At 40.5% G+C, this 9,883-nt stretch overlaps 1 protein-coding gene across 6 annotated transcripts in view; it reads left to right on the top strand.

Moving 5' to 3' along the window:
* INPP5A (inositol polyphosphate-5-phosphatase A) overlaps positions 1–9,883 on the top strand; it is a 420,765-nt gene that overhangs the window by 30,241 nt on the left and 380,641 nt on the right. The gene's annotated exons all lie outside the window — the stretch shown is intronic.

The raw sequence follows: 9,883 nt of genomic DNA, 5'->3' as shown, positions 1-9,883 counted from the left end.
CCCCCCCCCCCCCCCCCCCCGCTGCCACCAGCCCAAGGCCCATTTAACCCCCAGATGCTGGTCTGCACTGCCTTTAGAGCTGGGCTCCCAGCCAGCAGCCATGGAGCTTCCTATGACACAGGGAGGTTCCCGGAGGTGGCTCTGATCTCCCCTGTGCTGCTAGGGGTGCCCCTACTGTGTGCCAGACTCCAGATGCTAGTCCCTGCCAGGCTGGGGAGGATAGAACTTCCTCTTCTCCTTCAAGGGCCACTCCTGGGGTCAAGTCAGTCCCACCTCCGGGTACCTCCCCCTACATACATATATAGTGTACACAAATTTTATGTATATAATATACATGTGAGAATAAAATTTTCTAAATTCCCCTTTCAGCTGACTTGTTTTGTCAATAGACTTTCTTTCTCTAGTTAACATGATCACTTCTGAAATGCTAAGTGGTTGGTAATTTCGCTACTGAAGCAGTATTCTAGTCCTTGAGTAGTTCCAGGAGTAAAGTCTACCTCCCTTTCTAAAGAAAACCTATTAACATTTTGAACAAGGTAAAATGAGAGTAGTAAAATTAAGGGTACAGTTTACCTCTACTTAATGAAGAACCTTATTTTTGTTTTTAATTTGACTGATCTAGGATGCCACTTAGTGCGCACATATTTGAGAGATTTTTGACTCCTAAGCATTGTGATTTGGCATGCTGAATTTTTACAAACGCCCTCCGTCTCCCCCCCCCCCTTTTTTTGGTCAGTTTTCCTAGGTGTGAGTAGCTTTGAAGACTACAAACTTTATATGAGTAGCCTCATTAAAGCCAATGGGGTTTCTCATGTGAGTAACGTGAATATGATTTGCCTCAAATACAAACAGTGAAATTATTCTATGCATTTGTTCAGGGTGCAGCTTTCAAGGATAAATATTTGGAGTGGGGCTGGAGGAAAAAAAAGTGATTTTTGTTTTGAAATGGGGAAGCTACAAATGCAGAACAAGTATATCTAAATTTAATTATAATTTAGTTTAGTTATACATGGATTTGAATTAACTCTTATATAGAAAAGTTTAAGAAGTTACAGTTGAAATTCTTAATTGTTCTATCATACAGCTCTGTAAAAGAGTTCAAAATATTTTGGAATAGGTCAGAATGTCATTTTAGTATTTTTGTCCTTATCTATTCCTGTGGAATTTTAAGGTTTTAAAACATTACATTTCTAGATATTATGGTTGTTAATAATACATGCTGAATATGAACCAGTGTAGTATTGTATTTCAGAATATGCAAACAGAACTGAAAAATAACTCTGAGATGTGAATTGCACCATTCACCTTAGTGGTGTATTGATTCTGAAACCTAATGATAAAAATTTAAAAGTCAACATTTCAAAATTTTGTTACTGCAGATAATTTTAGCAGAAAGATTGAAGTGTGCATTGTGGCTGGATACAGTGGAGAGAAGATATTAGGTTGTATAGGTCACTGGCATTCAACCTTTCCAGACTACTCTGTACCCCTTTCAAGAGTCTGATTTGTCTTGCATACCCCCAAGTTTCATTTCACTTAAAAACCACTTGCTTACAAAATCAGATGTAAAAATACAAAAGTGTCACAGCCACACTATTACTGAAAAGTTGCTCACTTGCTCATTTTTACCATTATAATTATAAAATAAATCAATTGGAATATAAATATTGTACTTACATTTCAGTGTATAGAGTATAAACAAGTCATTGTCTGTATGAATTTAAGTTGGTACTGAATTCGCTAGTGCCTTTATGTAGCCTGCTGTAAAACTAAACAAATACATAGCTGAGTTGATGTACCCCCTAAAAGACCTCTGTGTACCCTCAGAGGTACGCGTACCCCAGGTTGAGAACCATGGGTTTAGATACTTCTCTGAAGGTTAGTGTAAAATTGTTCTAACGTTCTTCAGGGCTTACAATGATGTATTTTTAAAGTTTCCAAATTATGAAACTTCTACAGTTTTCATTGGGAGAGTGTTCCACAGTTTAATAGCTCTCACTGTTGGAAGCTTTTCTTATTTCCCAACTCCCCACCTCCTTGGTCTAAATCTTCATTTACTTACTTTTATTCTGTTATTCTCAGATACACTCAAGGTTCAAAGTGAGACCTGAGGAGTGGAGACAAAGGAAAAGAGGAGTGATGATCATCATTGGAGGGAGGGAAGCGGGTGATGCATGAGAAAAAGTTACTTCAGTTCTTTCTCTTCTGTGTAAGGGTGACCTATAAAGGTGATATAGGAAAATATCTACATATATTTATCATGTTAAATGGGTGGTTGGTTTAAACAGAGTAAAGCCCCAGTGAAATTTAGTGTAAGTTTCCATATGGAAACTATGCTGAACATAATCAAAAGCAAATATGCTAGTATTAATGCTTATGCTTAACAAATCCTTAAAGATCTTGCAAAGACCAGTATTCTTAAGGGAGATATTAAAATCTATTCAGTATAACTCTTGAAAGTGCATCAGTTACTTGAAAAGTGGACTATATTAAAAAAAAAAAAAGACACCGCACAATTAGATATAAAAGACCTAATTGTGTGCTCTTTTACACCAGTGTAGCTCCATTGAATTCACGGTCATGAATTTACACCAGCATAAATGATTGGCATTAGAACCAAACTAAATCTCCCCTTCCGCTGTGATATTTTTGGCCCTGTTATAATGTGCATGCCTTGCTTTTGTTCCTCTTCATGCCACACAGTGAGGAGTAGCATACAGACTACCCTATATACTCGTTCATTAGCCCATTCGTTTATAAGCTGACCCCCCAAAATGGATAGGTTAAAATAGCAAAAACTGTATGATCCTTTCATAAGCCGACCATATATTTCAGGGGTTAGAAAACTTTGGCTCCCGACCCATCAGGGTAAGTCGCTGGCGGGTTGGGACGTTTTGTTTACTTGGAGCATCTGCAGGCATGGAGCTCCTCAGCTCCCTGTGGCCGCGGTTTGCCGTTCCCAGCCAATGGGAGCTTTACAGACGCTCCAAGTAAACAAAATGACAATGTATTATATATTCAATTCAATGATTCCATAGGGTTTAAAATCATCAGACTTTGGTGTAGACCCATTTATAAGCTGACCTCCACTCTTTGATGTATCAATTTTTTACCAAAAATATTTGGCTTATGAATGAGTATATACAGTAATTATTAAATGATTGCATATTCCCCTCTTTTGTTACTAAATCATATTTGCAACCTTGAACTGAAGAACTATTGTATTCAAATACATTGCCAATAACTAACTTGGTCGCAATTTTTTAGCACTTATGGAAGTTACAACCTCATCAGAGCAAGTAGAATAAGAAAGTGCATCCATTGCTTTGACTGATTCTCTGATTCTGAATTTAATCTAAAATCATGGGTGCTAGTAGACATCTAAGGAAGATGCTTATATTGCCTGCAACCACTGGGCCAGGCTTCAACCTTAGAGGTTACACCTTCAATGAAGGTTTGGAAAACAAGGTTCTATGTAGATATTTAGCATTAGGCCTGCATACCATGCTTCTGCTTAGCCCTGGATAGTGTTTTGGATATGCAGAAAGTTAATTTTGTTAGAACAAATTTGTATAGACTGAAAATGAATCAACACCCACTATGGGACCCTTACTCTCCCCCAAAAAACATAGCTTGTAAGTATTTGTTCTCACATATGAAGCACAGCCTTATACTGTAACTTCTTTCTTTTTCTGATTGTTGAATGTAAATATTGACAAAAGTTGTATAACTACATATGGAGGGTGTAGCTAGACGAGGTTTTTAGACAGTGAGGCCAAGGTTTTCAAAAACAGGACCCTAGAATTAGGGTCCTAAATCTATATTTAGGCACCTATTTAAGTTGCTTGATTTTTAAAAAAGTGCGGAGTTCCCAACAAAATCAATGAGAATTTGTGTGTGATCAGGAACTCTGAAAACTGTTTCACTTATTCAAGTGCTTAAATATAGAAATAAGAACCTGACTTTAGGCTCCTGTTCTTCAGAATCTTGGTCTGATAATGACACGTATACTACATTTGCCCCCAAATAGTCAGATTCTTCTTACTCCAAATTTGTACATGTAATGCCATTGGCTACAGTGGATTTACTTGTGATTTACATTTGTGTGACTGAGATCAGCATCTTACTCTATTCATACTTGACTTTTTTCCGTAGTGAGAACGATCACGGTGAGAAATGTAAGGTTATTATAAGTTCTTAGAGGGGAACCAATATCTGAGCAAAGTGAGCAGAACTTTTTTCCTGAGTCTTTAAGCTTTAGAAAGAGATCTTTTGTATATTGTAGGGCATTTCAGTTCCATATGTGAGTACTACAGAATGTACATTTTTAAAATAATTTTAAGTTCTTGGCCATGAGTATATATTTTTAAGCAATCAGTGATTTTTTTGGGTGCCTTAGTTTTTGGGTGTCCAATTTAAGACACTTAGAGATTTTTTTCAAAGAAATGCTAGGACCTCCGCCTTCTGAAAATCAGGCCCCTGTAAGGTGTGTCAAGTTTGAACAGTGTGGGCTCCTCTTTTATTTGTGCTTCTCTGTGCTTTTTAATGAGATAAGTGAATGTCTATGGAACAATTGTGGGTTAAACGTTTTAGTGAACGCCATTTAATACTTTGGGAAATAAAAGAACAAAAATAGAATATCCACTAGTTAGCATTTCAGGTATTTATAAAGTCCAGCGTTGGGTGAATAATGCATGGAACATACTTAAAGTGAAGACAACAGATCACTGTCAAAAATATGTCCAGTATAAGTGAATTCCAATGCTGTGATAAATACAGTTTCCTGATGGTGTGCTTCCTATATAGAACTGGCACATTTCAATTGCTAAATATTGAAGCAGGTATGAAACTGTGAAATTGTCATTAAAATACATGTGAAACTGGGAAGCAAAATATTGCCAGTGTTTGTTAGTATCTACTCTTATTACTTGTAAAGTACCATGAATGTGAAACTGAACAGTGTCTGCGTTTAAACGGGGACAAATATCCCTCTCCATATAGAATAAGTAGTCCTGATGGTCTTAACTTTTTTTTCAGGACTTTTAAGAGAACTGTAGAGCTTCTTTCTATTCTGGGAAGCGATAGCTTGAATAATTTGTCTGATGTCATCTCTCTCTAATACTGTAGTCTTTAAACTGATGTTGCTGAAGAGGATATGTAGTGTTTTAGGGAGGTGGTGTAATCTGTAGCAGATCATGATTATATTCTGTTGCATAGAGTTTCACTGTTTTGAAGTGATTTGTTTGTAATTTACTGTAGATTAAGAAATTTTTTTAGAGTATAAATTTTCCAATTTGAGAAACTGCATTAAAATTCTTGCTTTATTGTGGTTGCTATTACTTGTATAGGACTAGCCTGATCCAAAGACCCCTGAAGCCATTGGGTTTCTTTCCATTGACTTAGTGAGCTTTGGATCAGCCTATACAAGGAGACCAGGTCCTCTGTTCTCAGAGCTTAAAGCCTAACCAGTGATGCCCATTCTGTGGTTTGGGGGAAGTGGAGAGGGCAACACTTGGTAGAGCCACACAGTCAGCCTTCAGGGCCTTAGTTTTCCGTAGAATATTTCTTATAAATTGATTTTGTGTGTGTGTGTGTGTGTGTGACTATGGTAATGAGTAGCCTGCTCTATTACTCAGACATTTTTAAAAATAGATAACTAACCCACCCATACAACATTAGACCTAATGTCTAACCCTTGCTTTTGAGGAGAGGTCTGTGGATTCTGAAATAAGAAATTTAGTAGTTTTTGTTGTTAAATTCGTGTTGGCTACTGTCCCCCCTAATTCTGATGCAGTGTTTGAAATTTCCAATAATGAGATGGAGGAGGTTTTCTATGTAGGTGGCCCCCTTAACGATGTGTTTTTTTTTTTTTTTTTTTTTTTGTGTGTGGCCTTTCTGTGCAGTGATACTTTCTCTGTATCTCTTCATAGTCCAGGCAGCCTCTCCATTGTAAATACCTTATTATTTACTAGATATATTTTTCCCTGTCAATATTTCTGCTGCTATTTCTGTATCAGAAAAGCAAACGCATTATAATATTGAAAATCTGCATAGGTTTAGTAAAATAGGACAGCTATTTCTCTTTCAAAGCTAGGCCAAAAGAGTCTTTCACTTAAGCTTTGAATGACTAGTTTTAAAGATCAGTCCTATTACACTCATAAATCCCTGACATTAGGGAACACCTATTTTGAGAGGAATATAATCTCTTGTGCTCTTCTTGCTGAATCTGCTGACATCTTCTGGAAAAAAAAAAGCATTAATTAATGCTGGAGAATTAATCTGATAATTGTAGTTTGGGAAATGAAATTGGTTTATGGAATATTTGATTCGCTTCTCTGGATAATTTATTTGTTGACAGACAATTTTAATTTTTAAGGTAGGTTACAATCATTTGGAACAATATATTTTTGGAAAGGGATTGAGGGTGAGACCTGTTTAAAGCAATGGAAATATTTCTCAACTGTGTTGCTAAATGCTCTATTTCTTGGAAAACATATTTGCTTCATTTAGCCATATCTTGTGCAACTTGAAATTTTCCTTTTATTAAAAATTGCCATTCCCATAGATAAGGCAGTTATCCCATGACAGCATCTTTTCTTCCTCAGAAAAGTTATACTTTTTTTATTTTGCTGTAGATTGAACTGAATCTTAGAACCTTTAGCCTAGACTACACTACTATTAAATAAGTGTGGGAAGAAGTATTTTATATTAAGTATAGCCAAGTATTGGCTATCAAATAATTATCTGTAGCTTTACATCAGACTTATGTAAATATCTCCCTGAGGATACGGCTGTAACGTAAAGGGTGTGTGATTTACAGAAGAGCTTGTTCCGCTCCTTGCATAAATGATCTTAGTTAAATAAAAATGTGCCTTATTAAAGGGCAGAGTCACTATAAATTCCGTCGTCTGTGATTAAAACAAATTGGAAACTTTAATGCTGCTTTTATTTGCTAGTTCATGTGGAAGTTAACTTTTGCCACTGAACAGTTTCAAAGTCTTTTACTTATATGAAGTCTCTTCTGTGGGTGTTTGGTATTTACAAAAAAGAGAGGAAAGGGTTACAGGTAGTGGTTAAAAAAAATTTATTTGCTGCTTTTATAGAGCGCTCTGGTCGCTCTCTTTCCTTCCGCTCTTTTCCCCCCCCCCTCCCTTTTTCCTCCACTCAGTAAAATGGTTAATTTCAGGTTTAGAATATATTTTTAGCATTAGATTTCCACACTTGGGGCGGGGGGGGGGGGGGGGGGGGGGGGAGGGGGATAGTCATGAGATATTGTTGTGGTGGAAGAAGAGGTTGAGTTAAAGGAGGATTCATTTGAGACCTGTACCTAGATGAATGTTTAAGAGGAATCACACTTAGGCAGTCAGGTCTAGTGTTGTAAGTATCCCCTGTTTCCCAGTCACAAGTTTTAATCCTCTTCTTAGTGTTGAAAGTATAACAACTACAGATACCATTTTCAGTACAGTGAGACTTACTTAGTAGGCTTCAAAAAGGTACTGCGGAGGGGGTTCACAAACTTTTTCATAGTATAGACCACATCTTAATAGAGAGATTATCTCAAGGACCACCTTCTCACCTATTCATAATTATGGCAACTGATAACATCTCAGTGGCAACTACAACAGTCCCTTGCATAGAAAAGTAATTTTAAGAAAGTAATGTATTTTTAGCTTACCTTAATGTGTTGTGGCAGCTGGAGAGGTTGAGGAGACCAGCATGGTGTGATTGACTGACTGACAATTTTTCCATGAACTTCCAGAAGCAGTTGGCTGTGCCATTTTGAGAATTACTGTGCTACTGTCTTTATTATCCCCTTCCTTTTACTATTAAAATATATTTTACACCTTTGAGTGCCAATGCATTAGATCTCAAACTGTGGTCTGTGGAGCTGCTATCAAAATGGTGCTACCTCCCTTGGGTTCCTGATATCTGTAGCTCTGTCCAATTACTGTGCCCACTGTCGTTGCTATCCGTGGAACTGTAGCATTGTTTGTATAACAATGGGAGATTCCCAAAATAGAGTGTAGATGAGCCCTAACTAGCAGGACTTAACTAAGGTTTGACATATTAAGACCTAGCCCCCCTCTGTGTAGGTGGTATATCTGAGGTGGTGCACAGTACTTATTGCCAGCTGATGCAGTGGTCCCTGTGGATTTGCTGCAGTTCATATAGATTAGAGCACTCTGTAAGTGCTTATAAATAATGCCTGGATTCACCTGGGTGTGATGTTCCGGATCTTGAACCAAGGCCTGGGAGTCCCCAGACACTTGCCACATCCTGGCCTCCACCCAATGGCTACTGAAGCTGGGTGGGCTGAGAAGCTACTACGGTTATAACCCTAACTAAGACACCACCCATGGGCGCTCTGACTAGAGGATCGCCTGGCTCCACGGGTTTGGTCCAACTATAATTATTTAAGCCAGGAGGAGGAACAGGAAGTTTGTATGTGCAACAAGCTGGTTTCCTGTTGTGATTGCATTGGATCCTGCTTGTGCCTGCCTCCTGTATCTAGCCCTGTTCCTGTTCCCTTATTGCTTGATCTTTGCCTATCCTCCTGCCCTTACGCCTTTCCTCCAATCCTCAGTGACCAGTCCTGACTCTGACCCCGGTCTCTGACTTCTCACCCTGACTCCGGCTTGACCCTTGGCTCTGGCATTTGGCATCTGACCTCGGCTCTGACCCTCGGCTTTGATTCCTGGTTCTGACTCTGGCATGACCTTGGCTCTGGTAACTGGCAGTTGGCTCTGGTGCTGACCCTTGGCTTCGTTCCTCAACCTGTACACATGCTCCACCCACTAGACCTGACTGCCTACATCCTGATCCATAATGCTGGGTTCTCAGCACGTCTAGAAATGGGGGAGCAGAAAAGTGGTTTTGAGCCATCTTTCCCTTTTGCGTTCCTCAATTGCACTGAGTTTGGACTTGGCACCAGGGGTGGCTCTAGGCACCAGCAAAGCCAGCACGTGCTTGGGGCAGCCCATTTGCAGGGGCGGCAGGGATCCAGCATGGGAGCTGAGAACCAACAGGGGGCCCTAGGAGCTGTAGTTCTTTGGTTAGCTCCCTGCCTATAGAGCCAGCCCGGGAGCAGGGAAAGAACTACATTTCCCAGCATTCCCTTGGCCACTACCAACAGGAAAGGGGGGGAGGGAGTGAGGAAGCTGAGACCTCATGCTGCAGCCTGCTATGAATGGAGAGCTGCACTGTGAGTAAGGATACCATATTTTAACGTTCAAAAAATAGGACACTTCATGGGGAGGGAGGGTAGCCCCACCCTGCCACCATCCACTCCGTCTGACTGCCCCCCCACAGAAACCCCAACCCATCCAACCCCCTTGTCCCCTGACCACCCCCTCCCGGGACCCCTGCCCCAACTGCCCCCCAGGACCCCATCCCCTATCTAAGCCTCCCTTCTCCTTGTTCCCTGATTGCCCCCTCCTGAGACTCCCCCAACTACCCCCCCTAGAACCCCACCCCCTACCTGTCCCCTGACAAACCCCTGGGACTCCCAGGCCTATCCAACTGCTGCCTGTCCCCTGACTGCCCCCCCCCCAACCCCTGACCCATCTAACCCCCGACCCATCTAACCCCCCTTCTCCCTGCCCCTGACTGCCCCTCTTGAACCTTCGCCCCATCCAATCCCCCAGCCCCCTTACCGTGCCACTCAGACCAGCGTGTGTGGCTTTGCGCCGCGCCAGACACGCTGCTGCATACATGCTGCCGTGCTCCCCTGCGGAGCCACAGCCCCCCCAGCACCTGCCTTCCAGATTTGAACACCTCAAAATTCAGGAGTGCTCAAGCTCAGTTTGGGCAGCTGTTACTTCATTTCTCCCAAATCAAATATACTGATCCACTGTAACTTGCTGTAGAAAAAGTAGGATAAAAT

The sequence above is a fragment of the Trachemys scripta genome, chromosome 7, assembly GCF_013100865.1.
Source record: "Trachemys scripta elegans isolate TJP31775 chromosome 7, CAS_Tse_1.0, whole genome shotgun sequence".
Lineage (NCBI taxonomy): Eukaryota > Metazoa > Chordata > Testudines > Emydidae > Trachemys > Trachemys scripta.
This window is presented reverse-complemented; position numbering and strand designations above follow the sequence as displayed.